Source organism: Rhinolophus sinicus, chromosome X (genome assembly GCF_036562045.2).
Source record: "Rhinolophus sinicus isolate RSC01 chromosome X, ASM3656204v1, whole genome shotgun sequence".
Lineage (NCBI taxonomy): Eukaryota > Metazoa > Chordata > Mammalia > Chiroptera > Rhinolophidae > Rhinolophus > Rhinolophus sinicus.
The window spans coordinates 75,161,906-75,178,407 of NC_133768.1; the positions used below are offsets into that span (position 1 = coordinate 75,161,906).

At 38.6% G+C, this 16,502-nt stretch overlaps 1 pseudogene; it reads right to left on the reverse strand.

Annotated features, from left to right (window-relative positions):
• Positions 1-13,734: 13,734 nt before the first annotated feature.
• Positions 13,735-15,394, reverse strand: LOC141569582 (importin subunit alpha-1 pseudogene; annotated as a pseudogene).
• Positions 15,395-16,502: the final 1,108 nt, after the last annotated feature.

A 16,502-nucleotide genomic window follows, 5' to 3' on the forward strand; every position in this document is an offset into this window, starting at 1 on the left:
AACTGACTCTGGGTGGTGAACACACAATGGGATTTATAGATGATGTAATACAGAATTGTTCACCTGAAATCTATGTAACTTTACTAACAATTGTCACTCCAATAAACTTTAATCAGAAAAAGTGAAAAAAAAAATTAAAAAGCAATTTGGCTTTGCCCTGAGCAAACCTAGTATTTGGAGGTCTACTTTTTTTCCCCCTAATACACATTAAAATAAATACCAAGCTATTAAAAATTACAACATTGACCCATACACAACGTAAAATATCCTTCATACGTATAGCACACTTTGGGACACAATGGCCTGTAGAATCAAGTAAAAAGTTTTTATTGGAATTTATAAGGTCTTGTATGAGCTGGCTTTTGAGCCTTAATTCCTATCTTTTCCTTGGGTCCCCACTCAATCCTTCTGTTTTAGCTACCTCCCCTGCTTCTAGTTCAAACTGTTCACCTACTACTTCATGATTCCCTCTATGCTGTACATAGACATATTTTGCACTTATCTATTTACATGTCTTCTGGTCCCTACTAAATAGGTTTAAGAAAATCACTGCTAACTGGTATCCATGATATATATGCTTGTGTTATTCTGAAATACTAGATGATAGTGATCCATTCTTTCCGAACATGTAACCTCTTCTTAAACAAGAATAACAGCAATATTTTTGACTGGAAAACAAACAAACAAACAAACAAACAAACAAATAAATGCTGTTTGTTATGAAGACCAGAATGAGCTATCATTGTAAAACAGTATTTTGTTCTTTTCAGTTTCATTTAACATATGGACTCACCTTGGTAACATTTGTGAGACTACCAAGCATAGAAATCGGACTGAAGTATAGAAATTATAGTTTGCACCCACATTAATTTCAATACTTATTTTGGTTTTCAAAGTATAATAAAAGTACCCAAAGAAAGGAGAACATGCTGTCTCTTTCTTTCTTCCTTCCTTCCTTCCTTCCTTCCTTCCTTCCTTCCTTCCTTCCTTCCTTCCTTCCTTCCTTTCTTTCTATGCAAGAATATGGCTTGAACTGAATTCCGACTTTTTGATTTTCTGCTGAGAGCAAGGCTAAAAATAAAAAATAAAAAATGTAAAGTTGAACATTTTTACAAGCAGCATCATGGAATCATAAAACTAGAAAGTACCTTCGAGGTCATTTAGCCAACCTCATAATTTTACACATGTGGAGTGAATAAGGTCAAAAGAAAGGGGAGTTCCAGTTTAAGTAAGGATGTGTGTGTGTGTGTTTGTGTGTGTGTGTGTGTTTGTGTGTGTGTGTGTGTGTGTGTGTGCAGAAATGGAACAAATACTTCTATTTTGAGCTATCTTATTTATTAGCACACAGTTCGCATATACAATTGCTTTGACTGTGCCAGGAAGGGGGGACCAACATGCAAGCCTGGGATCATGCACAACTCCCACAGAACACTGCAGTGACCTATGCCCACGTTTATATTCACAGAGATGCGATTGAGAGACTCTATGGATCCTCAGGTAGCCTGCTGGAACCAAAGTCTCTGTAGAACACAACTCAATGGCAATCACATTGATTATGCATTTCTTTTTGTTTCCCTAAATATGCTCTTTAGTCACTGTAAGTTTTTGTGTGTGTTTTTTTTCAAACTAATCCTGGAGTAGTCTGGAGAAATCCCTGTTTCACAGATGGAAAATTAGAGCCTGGAAGTAGAAAGATTGCTCAGGGAGACAAAAGTAGTACTAGGAATGAAATTGCCTACACTGGTGTTTCTGGACTTCAGAACTATATATCCAGAGGCTGTATTTCACACATCTGATACAAATTTTGATTTAAAAAAAAATTGACCTGTGCTGTGTTATTTTCATTCCTGATTTGTGGTTCAGTCTTAATGAAAAAAATCAGGAAAAAATTAAGGCTATAATGAGCCAATATAGACTACTCGAAACTCAAATCCAGTGACTGATTATCATATTAATAGATAATACCTCTTCCCCATGTTCTCCACTTTCCATTTCTCTGCTCATTAGACAGGGATAAGAAAGGAAGTGAAACACAAATCTCTACATTTACTTAATTGTCAAGAGCTCTGATCAAACCTGTGATTAGGAAAGAACTGGAAATTGGAGGACAAAAATGAACTGTAGGATTTACTTGTAGAATTACACTTAATCCATACTTTACCTGTTCCCCTAACCCTGGTTAATTAAGAATTGACTGCACTGCATAAAGTTCCTTTCTGACAGAGGTGTCTGTCATGAGAAGGTATTGTGTTACCTCTCTATATTTATCAGTCAAGAAAACATTTATCTGAGGAAAACATTCAGTTTAATGGGAAATCAATACTAATAGAGTAGTAAAAGGTCCAGTCTTAGTTTTAAATTATCTTCAGTGATTGAGTTTTGGAAAATAAAATAAAATGGCAGTGTGTACTTAGAATTACATTCATATGGGTAATTTTTCTGCCAGATATAAAATGAAAGTAGGTGTGGGGAACTTTACATATAGAATACTGATGTACTTGGGCTGTCTACAAGTTATCTTTTTTGGGAAAAGTAGCTAAATAATGTCCACTATTCTTCCAGAAGTATACTAAATAGGTACCAGAATGGGAGTTCTCAAGGTATTTCTCTGACCTACCTCTACAAACAGAAACTGGAAACTAGCATTGACTTCCATTAACAGGCTCCTTCAGCTCACAGACCCATTTTCTCGCCTCATTGGCAACTGACTTTTAAAGAACAGGGCTTTCCTAATAAGCACCTCATTCGGAGTTTGTTTGCCAAGGCATGGCTAGACTTTCAAGTTTATTTTCTTAAGCCACTGCATTATTTCTCACATCTCATGCCTAAAAAATGTTAGTGAGAAGATAAATATTTCTAAGGGCAACCAAAGACATTTGTGACTCTGACTCAAGGGGAAAGGTTAAGTGATGTTTTTAACACCCCTAAAGAAATTTTGAATGAAGGCAGGTGGTGATTATGTACTGGACAATGTGCTAATAAAAGAGACAAAAGAGCAGTGGCTTCTAGAAAAAAAGTAATGTGTCATAAAACAAGTCATGTGTTATAATAGAAGAACATTAAATCTGAAAATTATGAAAGTATTTTAATGATCCAATTAAAATAGCAAAAGATCTTTTCTTAGCAAAGAAATAACGATAGTGGTCAGCAACCACATAAAATATTTGAGTACAATTAGCAATGCCTTGGGGTGCCACTGGGTGCCAGTGGTAGGCCTAAGGTTTGGGCAGAAGAAAAGGAGAAAGAGAAAAAAGAACACAAGTAGGAGAGTTAAAGATAAAGGAGATGAAAAAGAAACACAGAAAAGAGAAATACAAAAGGAGCGAATAGCCAGCAGCATTTTTTCTGATTTCATCCTATAACAGTAGGACCAAGGATGATTTTCAGATCAAAATAGCGGAGTGAGGTGAGCCTCTGTAAAGCTCCCCTGGAATTTACATCAAATCAAACAACAATAACTCCACAAAGAACTCCCTGAACAGCAGAGAGGCAAGAAGAAGAGGCCCACTACCGAAGTCACCTACAGGTGGGTGAATTGTGCCAGCGGGGGAGGAGGAAAGGGAGAAGTGCGGAGACGGAGCTGCACAGGAGCAGGACACAGACCTAGCTCAGTGCTCCGAGCTCCCTGCATCCCGGAACTACCACAGCTGCGGGAGAGGGAAGAACTCGGACTGCTAGGGCTCTGCTTATGGCCCACAGGGCTGAGGGGGCAGCATATAACAGGGCTGAACCCAACGGTCACGGCAGAGACCTCAGAGAAAAGATTGAGGGAAGAAGGCTGAAAGCGATGGTTTAAGCACTCACTGCCGAGCAGAGACCGGAGCCTTAGGCACTGAGACTAACCGCCCCCTCCCTGCCCTCCCAGAGCTCGCCCTGCCCCCCACCTGCCCGGTGATGGAAACAGAGCAGTAGCAGTGTCAGATCAAAAGAATAGAATATTTGCTGTTTTGAGAACTGTGCACCGCGACGCAAATTTGAAGCCCAACTAGTTCCGGCAGAGGGGAGGGAGCTGTGGGAGCAGGACCGGCTGTGCTGGTGGTCACCGCCATTGCTCTGGACCACATCTCACAACTCACCCCACCCCTAGCCCCACCTATCTGGGTGGATCCCTGTAGGAGTAAACAGAACTGCTGAAACACACGAGCTCTGAATCTGGAGCTGAAAGAGCTTTGGAACATCAAAAGCTCTCCGCATAATCACAAGGACACTGCGCCCTGTGACCTAGACAAACTGTTAACAGAGGAGAAGCCCATCTCCCAAGGAATCCCCCCATTTGTGTGAGAAGCTGGAATAGTGCAGAGAAAACATAGCACTACAGTGTGGGAGAGGAAAACTGGCTGCAGTCGGAGAAAAAATAAAACATTCTACCAACAAGTACTGGAAAACAAAAGAAAGACCTCTTCCTATCAACCTGTTGCAGAAGCCACTCCTGTAGATGTCTAGGAAGAGAAATAGTAAACCAGTAATTGCCATGAATAACCAAGGCAACATGATAGCTCAGAAAGAAAGTGAAAAGTCTCCAGAAAAGGCACTTAAAGATACAGAAATATGTGACTTAAATGACAGAGAATTCAAGATTGCAGTTCTGAAACAACTCAACGAGATGCAAGAAAACACAGACAGGCAGTTAAATGAGCTCAGTAACACAATCAAAGAACAGCATGAACATTTTATGAAAGAGATTGAAATCTTAAAAATGAACCAAAAAGAATTTCTGGAGATTAAGAACTCAGTAGAAGAAATTAAGAACGAAATAACCAGCTTAGGTACTAAAGTTGACCAGATGGAGGAAAGAATCAGTGACATCGAAGATAGAAACATAAAAATTACACAGATGGAAGAAGAAAGAGACTGGAGACTTCAAAGAAATGAAAGAACTCTACAAGAACTTTCTGACTCCATCAGAAAGAACAATATAAGAATAATGGGCATACCAGAAGGAGAAGAAAGAGAGAAGGGAACAGAGAATATATTCAAACAAATTGTCGATGAGAACTTCCCAAACTTATGGACAGAACTGGACCCTCGAATCCAAGAAGCAAATAGAACACCTAATTACCTCAATCCCAACAGGCCTTCTCCAAGGCACATTGTATTGAAGCTGTCTAAAATCAACGACAAAGAAAAAACCCTCAAGGCAGCCAGAGAAAAGAAGACGGTAACTTACAAAGGGAAGCCCATGTGATTATCATCAGATTTTTCAGCAGAAACTCTACAAGCCAGGAGGGAATGGAACCAAATATTCAAATTATTGAAAGAGAGAAATTATGAGCCAAGAATAATATATCCAGCAAAGATATCCTTTAGATATGAAGGAAGAATAAAGACCTTTCCAGACATACAGAAGCTGAGGGAATTCTCTAATACATGACCTGCACTACAAGAAATACTAAATGAGGCTATTCGAGACACATCTCACCTACAAGGACAAGCATAGTCTCAAAGTGAAAGCGTGGAAATTGACACTCCAAGGAAATGGTACACAGAGAAAATCAGGTGTAGCCATACTGATATCAGATGGAAGATAATTCAGGGTGAAAAAGATAACAAGAGACGAAGATGGAATTTCAAAATGGTGAAGGGGACTATACAACAAGAAGACATAACAGTCATCAATATTTATGCCCCCAATCTGGGAGCACCGAAATACACCAAGCAACTACTAACAGAACTAAAGGGAGAAATTGACCAAAACACAATTATACTAGGGGACTTAAATACATCATTGACAGCTATGGATAGATCATCCAAACAGAAAATAAATAATGAAATAGCAGCCCTAAATGACACATTAGATGAAATGGACATAATTGACATTTATAGAGCACTTCATCCTAAAACATCAGACTATACATTCTTTTCTAGTGTACACGGAACATTCTCAAGGATAGACCATATATTGGGACATAAAATCAGTCTCAACAAATTTAAGAAGATTGAAATCATACCATGCATATTCTCTGATCACAAGGCTTTGAAATTGGATATCAACTGTAAAAAGAAAGCGGGAAAAACACAAATACATGGAGATTAAACAACATACTTTTAAAGAACGACTGGGTCAAAGAAGAAATTAGAGGAGAGATCAAAAGATACATAGAAACAAATGACAATGAAAATACATCCTACCAAAATTTTTGGGATACAACGAAATCAGTTTCAAGAAGGTAATTTATCTCATTACAGGCCTATCTCAAGAAACAAGAAAACTCCCAAATAAATAACCTCATGTTACACCTTAAAGCACTAGAAAAAGAAGAACAAGCCAAACCCAAGGTCAGCAAAAGAAAGGAAATAACAAAAATCCGAGCAGAACTAAATGAAATAGAGAAGAAAAGACAATAGAAAAAATTAATGTGACAAAGAGCTGGTTCTTTGAAAAGATTAACAAAATTGACAAACCCTTGGCTAGAGTCACTAAGATAAAAGAGAGAAGACACTAATTAACAAAATCAGAAACGAAAAAGGGGAAGTTATCACGGACACCACAGAAATACAAAGGATCATCCAAGAATACTATGAAGGACTATATGCCACCAAATTCAACAACCTAGAAGAAATGGACAAGTTCTTAGAAACATATAGCCTTCCAAGGCTGAACCATGAAGAACTGGAAAATCTAAACAGACCGATCACCAGTAACGAAATTGAATCAGTCATCCAAAACCTTCCCAAAAGCAAAAGTCCGGGACCAGATGGCTTCACTAGTGAATTCTACCAAACCTTCAAAGAGGATCTAATACCAATCCTGCACAAACTCTTCCAAAAAATTGAAGTAGAGACAGTACTCCCTAACTCATTCTATGAGACCAACATTACCCTGATACCAAAACCTGGTAAGGATCACACAAAAAAAGAAAACTACAGACCAATATCTCTAATGAATACCGATGCAAAAATCCTAAATAAAATTCTAGCAAATCGAATACAACAATGCATTAAAAAGATTATTCATCACGACCAAGTGGGGTTCATCCCCGGGGCACAAGGATGGTTCAACATCCGCAAATCCATCAATGTGATACATCACATAAACAAAATAAAGGACAAAAATCATATGATTATATCAATTGATGCAGAAAAGCATTTGACAAGATACAACATCCATTTATGATTAAAACACTTAATAAAATGGGTATAGAAGGAAAATACCTTAACATAATAAAGGCCATATATGACAAGCCCTCTGCTAATCTCATAATTAATGGTGAAAAACTGAAGCCCTTTGCTCTACGTTCAGGAACACGACAGGATGTCCCCTATCACCTCTGCTTTTCAACATAGTGTTAAAGTCCTTGCCAGAGCAATCAGGCAAGAGAAAGAAATAAAAGGCATCCAAATTGGGAATGAAGAAGTTAAATTATCACTCTTTGCAGATGACATGATGCTATATATAGAAAACCCTAAAGACTCCACCAAAAAGCTATTAGAAACAATCAACGAATACAGTAAAGTTGCTACAAAATCAACGCACAAAAGTCCATTGCCTTCCTATATACTAACAATGAAATCTCAGAAAAAGAAATACAAAAAACAATTCCTTTTGCAATTGCAGCAAAAAGAATAAAATACCTAGGAATAAACTTAACCAAGGATGTGAAAGACCTATATGCTGAAAACTATAAGACATTTTTGAAAGAAATTGAAGAAGACACAAAGAAATGGAAAGACATTCCGTGTTCATGGATTGGAAGAATCAACATAGTTAAAATGGCCATATTACCCAAAGCAATATACAGATTCAATGCAATCCCCATCAAAATCCCAATGGCATATTTTAAAGAAATAGAACAAAAAATCATCAGATTTGTTTGGAACCACAAAAGACCCTGAACAGCCAAAGCAATCTTAAGAAAATGGAACAATACTGGAGGTATCACACTTCCTGACTTTGGCTTGTACTACAGGGCTACAATAATTAAAACAGCATGGTATTGGCAGAAAAACAGACACATAGACCAATGGAATAGAATTGAGAACCCAGAAATAAAACCACATAAATATGGACAGATAATTTTGACAAAGAAGCTAAAACATACAATGGAGCAAAGACAGCCTCTTCAATAAATGGTGCTGGGAGAATTGGATAGCCACTTGCAAAAGAATGAAACTGGACTGCTATTTGTCACCATGTACCAAAGTTAATTCAAAATGGATCAAAGACTTAAGCATAAGACCTGACACAATAAACTGCATAGAAGAAAACATAGGTACTAAACTTATGGACCTTGGGTTCAAAGAGCATTTTATGAACTTGACTCCAAAGGCAATGGAAGTAAAAGCTAAAATAAACGAATGGGACTATATGAAACTTAAAAGCTTCTGCACAGCAAAAGAAACCATTGACAAAATAAAGAGGCCACCAACTGAATGGGAGAAGATTTTTGCACACAGTGCCTCCGATAAGGGGCTAGTATCCAGAATATACAAGGAACTCATGCAACTCAACAACAAAAAAACAAACAACCCAATTGAAAAATGGGCAGAGGACTTGAAGAGACATTTCTCCAAAGAGGACATACAAATGGCAAATAGACATATGAAAAATGCTCAACATCACTAATCATCAGAGAAATGCAAATCAAAACCACACCCCAGTCAGAATGGCTATCATCAACAAGACAAATAGTAACAAGTGTTGGAGGCTGTGGAGAAAAAGGAACCCTCATACACTGTTGGTGGGAATGCAGACTGGTGCAGCCGTTATGGAAGGCAGTGTGGAGGTTCCTCAAAGAATTACGAATAGAATTGCCATATGACCCAGCAATCCCTCTCCTGGGTATCTACCCAAAAATCTGAAAACATTTAGAGATAAAGACACGTGTGCTCCACTGTTCATTGCAGCTTTGTTTACGGTGGACAAGACATGGAAACAACCAAAATGTCCTTCGATAGATGAATGGATAAAGAAGTTGTGGTACATATACACAATGGAATACTATTCGTCAGTAAGAAAAGATGATATAGGAACATTTGTGACAACATGGATGGATCTTGAGAGATTAATGCTGAGCGAAACAAGTCAGACAGAAAAAGCAGAGAACCATGTGATTTCACTGATATGTGGTATATAAACCAAAAACAACAAAAGAACAAGACAAACAAATGAGAAACAGAAACTCATAGACACGGACAATAGTTTAGTGGTTGCCAGAGGGTAAGGGGGGTGGGGGGGGAGGTGAGGGTAAGGGGGATCGAATACATGGTGATGGAAGAACTGACTCTGGGTGATGAACACACAATGGGATTTATAGATGATGTAATACAGAATTGTACACCTGAAATCTATGTAATTTTACTAACAATTGTCACCCCAATAAATTTAATTTAAAATAAAATAAAATAAAATAACTCCTATCAGCCATTTTATGTAAAGGACAGTTTTCTATTTTAATATGGAGAGTATGGTAAAATACTCGCTCGTCTTATTAAAGAATGGGTTTGTGTAACTTACTGATGCCTAGATTTATAAAAACAACAGAATGCCATCCTCATAACCATAAAAATGTTTGTATTGAGTACCACGAAGCCAGGCATTGGACATACTGTTAAGAAACAAAACAAAACAACACAGGGATGGGAGGTGGGAGATGAGGGTAAGGGGATCAAATATATGGTGATGGAAGGAGAACTGACTCTGGGTGGTATACACAAAATGGAATTTATAGATGATGTAATACAGAATTGCACACCTGAAATCTATGCAATTTTACTAACAGTTGTCTCCTCAATAAATTAAAAACAACAGCAACAACAACAGAAAGCAGTGCTTTGTAGCTACCCAAATATTCTGAAACTAACTTCACTCTAAGCACTTTATTATGCAACCATAGTCACTAAAAAAAAAAAAAAAAAAAGAATGAAAGCAGAGACAATGCAAATAACTATTTCCTGGGTAAGGGTTTTACTCCTAGAATATCTGAAATCTGAAATTTGTTTTATAGACAATGTTTTTACTTTATCCCTTATATTTAAAACTCTTAACATAGGAGTAATTCATGGTCCTACTATTTTATTTTATTTTTTTTAGAATTATTTTCTTGTTCTCTTTTTTCTGTTTGTTTGTTTGTTTGTTTGTTTGTTTTAGATTTTATTGGGGAAGGGGAACAGGACTTTTTTATTGGGGAACCGTGTGTACTTCCAGGACTTTTTTTTTTCCAAGTCAAGTTGTTGTCCTTTCAGTCTTAGTTGTTGAGGGCACAGCTCAGCTCCAGGTCCAGTTGCCGTTGCTAGGCGCAGCCCACCATCCCTTGTGGGAGTCGAACCGGCAACCTTGTGGTTGACAGGATGCACTCCAACCAACTGAGCCATCCGAGAGCTCAGTGGCAGCTCAGCTCAAGGTGCCATGTTCAATCTTAGTTGCAGGGGGCAGAGCCCACCATCCCTTGCAGGACTCGAGGAATTGAACTGGCAACCTTGTGGCAACCTTGTGGTTGAGAGCCCACTGGCCCATTTGGGAATCGAACTGGCAGCCTTCGGGGATAGGAGCATGGAGCTCTAACCACCTGATCCACCAGGCTGGTCCTATTCGTAATTTTTTGAGGAATGTCCACACTGCCTTTCATAGCGGCTACACAAATCTGCATTCCCACCAACAGTGTATGAGGGTTCCTTGTTCTCCACAGCCTCTCCAACACTTGCCAATATTTGTCTTGTTGATGATAGCGATTCTGACTGGGGTGAGTTGATATCTCGTTGTGCTTTTTATTTGCATTTCTCTGATGACTAGGGATGTTGAACATTATTTTCATGTCTATTGGCCATTTGTGTGTCCTCTTTGGAGAAATGTCTTTTCAGGTGCTCTGCCCATTTTTTAATTGGATTGTTGTTTTGTTGTTGTTGAGTTCTGTGAGTTCCTTATATATTTTGGATATTAGCCCCTTATTGGAGGTGTTGTTTGCAAAACTCTTCACCCATTCAGTTGGTTGCCTCTTTATTTTGTCAATGGTTTCTTTTGCTGTGCAGAAGCTTTTCAGTTTGGTATAGTCCCACTCATTTGTGTTAGCTTTTACTTCCTTTGCCTTTGGAGTTAAGTTCATAAAATGCTCTTTGAACACAGGACCATAACTTTAGTACCTACGTTTTCTTCTTTGCACTTTATTGTTTCAGGTATCATGTTTAGGTCTTTGATCCATTTTGAATTGATTTTGGTACATGGGAACAGAGAGCAGTCTAGGTTCCTTCTTTTGCACTTGGCTTTCCAATTCTCCCAGCACCATTTATTGAAGAGGCTGTCTTTTCTCCATTGTATGTTTTTAGCTTCTTTTTCAAAAATTATCTGTCCATATTTATGTGGTTTTATTTCTGGGTTCTCAAATATTCAAACTACTGAAAGAGAGAAATTATGAACCAAGAATAGTATATCTAGCAAAGACATCCTTTACATATGAAGGAAGAATAAAACTTTTCCAGACACACAAAAGCTGAGGGAATTATCTAATGCATGACCTGCACTACAAGAAATGCTGAAGGAGACTATTCAACCTTAAACAAAAAAGCAAAAGAAAACAAAAGCATGATTAGTATTACGAACAGACAGATAGAAGCAGAAAATGGCAACCCCTACACCAAATAAGACACTATTCACTTAAACATAATATGCAGGGTAAAGAAGGAAAAAAACACACTTAAAAAACAGAGGAAAAGACACCTTGCTACTGCAGCGAAGGAATCAACTCACAGCATAAATAGGGATAATTTGTGACAAACAAAAAACATATAAGGGGAGAGAGTAAAGTTCTGAAGCGGCACAAAGGAATGGAGAAAGTAACCATACTGAAGATAATAGAATATTCTCAATATGAACTTTTCTTTTACAAAAACTTAATGGTGACCACTCAAAAAAAAATCCACTACTCAAATATGTAACATAAAAAAGAAGAAACAGAGGGGAAATAAATCATAGAATACCAACACACTGAAATAATAAACAGCGAGAAAAAGGCAAAGAAACAAACGATACACCATCCAACCAGAAAACCGGAGATAGAATGATAGGAAATCCTCATATATCAATAATCACCCTAAATGTAAATCAACTGAACTCACCAATAAAAAGGCACAGAGTGGCAGATTGGCTCAACACACGGAACCCAACCATATGCTGCCTCCAACAGACACATCTCAGCTACAAGGACAAATGTAGACTCAAAATGAAAGGGGGCAAATTGACACTTGAAGCAAATGGTATTCAGAGAAAATCAAGTGTAGTCATATGGATATCTGATGAAAAGGACTTCACAATAAATAGGTAACAAGAAGCAAGATGGACATTTCTTAATGATGAAAGGGACTATAAAACAAGAAGTCATAACAGTCATCAATATTTATGATCCCAATCAGGTACCACCAATATATACAAAGCAACTACTAACAGAACTAAAGGGAGACATTGACCAAAACACAATTATAGTAGGGGACCTATACATCATTGACAGTTATGGATAGGTCTACCAAACTGAAAATAAATAAAGACATATCAGCCCTAAATGACCCATTAGATGAAATGGACATTATTGACATTTACAGAGCACTTCATCCTAGAACATCAGACATACATTGTTTTCTAGTGTACATGGAACATTCTGAAGGATAGGCGATATGTTGGGACATAAAACTAACCTCAGCAAATTTAAGAAGATTGACATCAACCAAGCATATTCTCTGACCACAAGGCTTTGAAATTGGATATCAACTGCAAAAGAAAGCAGGAAAAGCCACAAATATGTGGAGATTAAACAACATGCTTTTAAAGAACAACTGGGTCAAAGAAGAAATAAGAGGAGAGATCATAGATACATAGAAACAAGTAAGAATGAAAATACATCCTATCAAAATTATTGGGATGCAGTGAAAGCAGTAATAAGATGGAAATTTATATCATTACACGCCTATCTCAAGAAACAAGAAATATCCCAAATAAACATCATGTTACACTTTAAAGAACTAGAAAAAGAACAAATGAAACCCACAGTCAGCAGAAGGAAAGAAATAATAAAAATCAGAGCAGAACTAAATGAAATAGAGAACAAAAGACAATAGAAAAAACTAATGCAACAAAGAGCTGGTTCTTTGAAAAGATTAATAAAATTGACAAACCCTTGGCTAGACTCACTAAGATAAAAAGAGCAAAGACACAAATAAACAAAATCACAAATGAAAGGGGAAGTTACCAGGAAAGCCACAGAAAAACAAAGGATCATCCAAGAATACTATCAAGGATTATATGCCACCAAATTTAATAACCTAGAAGAAAAGGACAAGTTCTTAGAAACATATAACCTTGCTAGTCTGAATCTAGAAGAATTGGAAAATCAAAATAGACTGATCACCAGTTTGTTGTGCAGGGCAGCCTGCAGGGTCCCTGCTCGTGCTCCCCACATAAGAACTCAGAACATAGTGAGGCCAAAAAGGAACACCATCAGAGCCATAGATAGGGGAGTCATACCACTATATTCTCGCTGGCGGCTGGGTTGGAGACAAAGGAAGCAGGAGCCACACGATCCACAACCTGCCGTCCACTTCTCTCTGCCAACCAACCCCACTTGCTAGCTGCAATCCACCCTGCTAACTGCAATCCACACTTGCTACCTCAGCCGCCATCTTCTTGCTAGCCCCCATTTTTCTGCTAGCGTAGCCACAGCAGTTATATTAGTGACCAATGGCTCACTGGTTACAGCTGACGGCCAACTAGCCACAGCTGATGTCCATCCAATCACAGTTGATGGTCATTTACTACCTGAGCCAGCACCTTTGCACGTGAGGCCGATAGCCTGGAAACTGCACTCCTGGCTCTGTCCCCACAGAAGCTTTGTATACAGACTCATTTTCATGGTTTTGCAGAGCTTCAATTTTGTCCATACCTCCACATTCTTCCATCATTATACTAAGTTTCTCAGTTTTGCCTAGTTTCTCTGCAGCCTGAAAGATATTTGAAATGGTATCCAGAATAACCAGAATCATTTTGGTATCTTTTGCAGTTAAGAGGTTCATCAATGGTTCTATTATGCCACAATTAACAAGGTACACAATCTATTCAACTGTTCCACCACTTGTATAGGTTGGTCACAGCCCACACAGCTTCCTTTTGTGTCTTAAAGCCTACCTTAGAGAGAACGCCAATGAGGAATGGAACTAATCCATGGTTCACCACTTGCTGTATGTGGTCCTGGTGGCCAGCTCTGATGTTTGACATTGTCCACATGTCTTCCTTCTGGATATTAGTTTTGGAGTTTGTTGGCAGGCTGGGAAAGACAGTAAGCGCTCCCGCATCTATGACAACCTGAGTCTGTTCATCACTCCCAGTGGCAATATTTCCAATGGCTCTTAGCGCAGGAGTCACAATTGGCAATTCAGTAGCTTCTAGGATCTTCACAAGTTGGGGCACGACTCCTGTTTTCACTACCATTCCAATCGTTTGGACCATAAGTAAGGTAGGAAATGGCCCAGAAGCTATCTGCTAACACTTCTGGATCATTGTGATGCAGGAGATACCTAAAGAAGGAAGAATTTTCTTAACAGCATCTCACGGGGGTGCAGGGTTCTTGTTGCAACACAGGTGTGAAAGTGTCCAGGTAAGATGACGTCAGTAAGCACATGCTAAAGATCACATAGCAGGAACCGCAGAAAGAGCCAACAGTTGGTCAACTGCACCATACTTGATAACCAAGTCTCGGAGAACCAAACCATCACCTGCAATGTTTCCTAGAGCCCATTGCTTGTTCACTGATGTGGCGTGGGCGATGCCAATAGGAAATGAATGCTGGGATTGCACCTCCATCTACTACAGCTTTGGTCTGTTCTGATGTTCCAGAAGCAATGTTGGTGAGGGCCCAAGCAGATTCAAACCGAATGGGACTACAATAAGTTCTACCCAAGAAGGACACAAATTTGGATCAAACCAGCCGGATGATGTTGTCTATTGGCTGTTTTTCCCTAGAAAGCAGTTTCCTGGCAGCTTGAGTAGCTTGGAGCTGGCTTTCCAAATTGTTGCTATTTATGCCTTTGACAATATCCTCAACAGACCAATTTACAGTGCCCTGGTTGCTGCGATTTTCCTGCAGTGGAGAAGTAGCATCATCAGGAAACGAGCTTACATTTCTCCTTTTCAGCATCAGGTCATTCTTCTTAGCTTTCCTGAGCTCCACATGAACTTCTATTTGGCACTACCTCATTTCTGTACTGTCTTTTCCCTTTTTTTGAATCTGTTAAGGTGGGCAGCTGGTTAATTAGCATTCTCTTTGGTGGACATGGTTATGAGACAAAGGGAGAAATCTACACAGCCACCTCAGACTTTCACAGGAAACGGTGCAGAAGCGCGCACAGGTCCAGCTGGTCCGCTACTCGGCAAACAAACACCACGGATCAGCCAGACAACTCTACTCAGATACAACATTGCTGGTAGAAATTATGTTCCTGTGTTTCACATGCAAAAGTATGTATAGACAAGTTAAATATATTGAATAAACTATTTTATATAGTCATATATTTAAAATTTTCAGGAGATTATCCACTGAGACTAATTTTACAAAGCATATATATATATATATATGTGTGTGTGTGTGTGTGTGTGTGTGTGTAGATATGTCTATCTATAAAATATAGCCTATATATATACATATATAGTTTATATGTATATATATATACATATAAACTATATATACGTGTATGTATATCACATATCTATACAGTTTTTCTTTTTAGTTCTGAATTAGAAGCGGCATATATGAATATTTTAATTCTCACAATATAGTGTGGCTGTTTCACACTGCATGTATACTGTTTTCTGTCGGAATGGGATAGGTAGTTATATATATAGGATCATGATATTCTTTTTATCCATGTGCGAAATGGGAATAATTATTACTTGATAATCATTATTTTGAAGACTTATGTTACCAAAACATTTAGCTAAAAAGTCGAAATTATGGATTACTTATTGAACAAAAGTTTATTCTGTGTTTACAAAAGGAATGTGTGGGGACAGAGCCAGGAGTGCAGTTTCCAGGCTCTCGGCCTCACATAGAAAGGTGCTGGCTCAGGTAGTAGATAGTCATCAGCTGTGACTAGTTGGCCATCAGCTGTTACCGTTAGTCATTGGCCACTAATATAACTGCCTTGGCTACGCTAGCAGAAGATGGGGGCTAGCAAGAAGATGGTGGCTGAGCTAGCAAGCGTGGAGTGTGGCGGAGTATGGCGGAGTATGGATTGCGGATTCTGTGGCTCCTGCTTCCTGTGTCTCCAACCCAGCCGCCAGTGAGACTATAGTGGTATGACTCCCCTACCTATGGCTCTGTGGGTGTTCCTTTTGGCCTAGCCATGTCCTGCATTCTTATGTGGGAGTCGGACCAGAGACCCTGCATGACACCCTGCATAACAGAATGCTTTCACAATAATTTATGCATCATTCCTTTTGTAGAAGTTGAAATTTCTTCTGTGGTCAGCACTTGATTAGTCATGGCAAATTATGCTTTTGAGACCATTTTAAGAATTAGTAAGCTTTC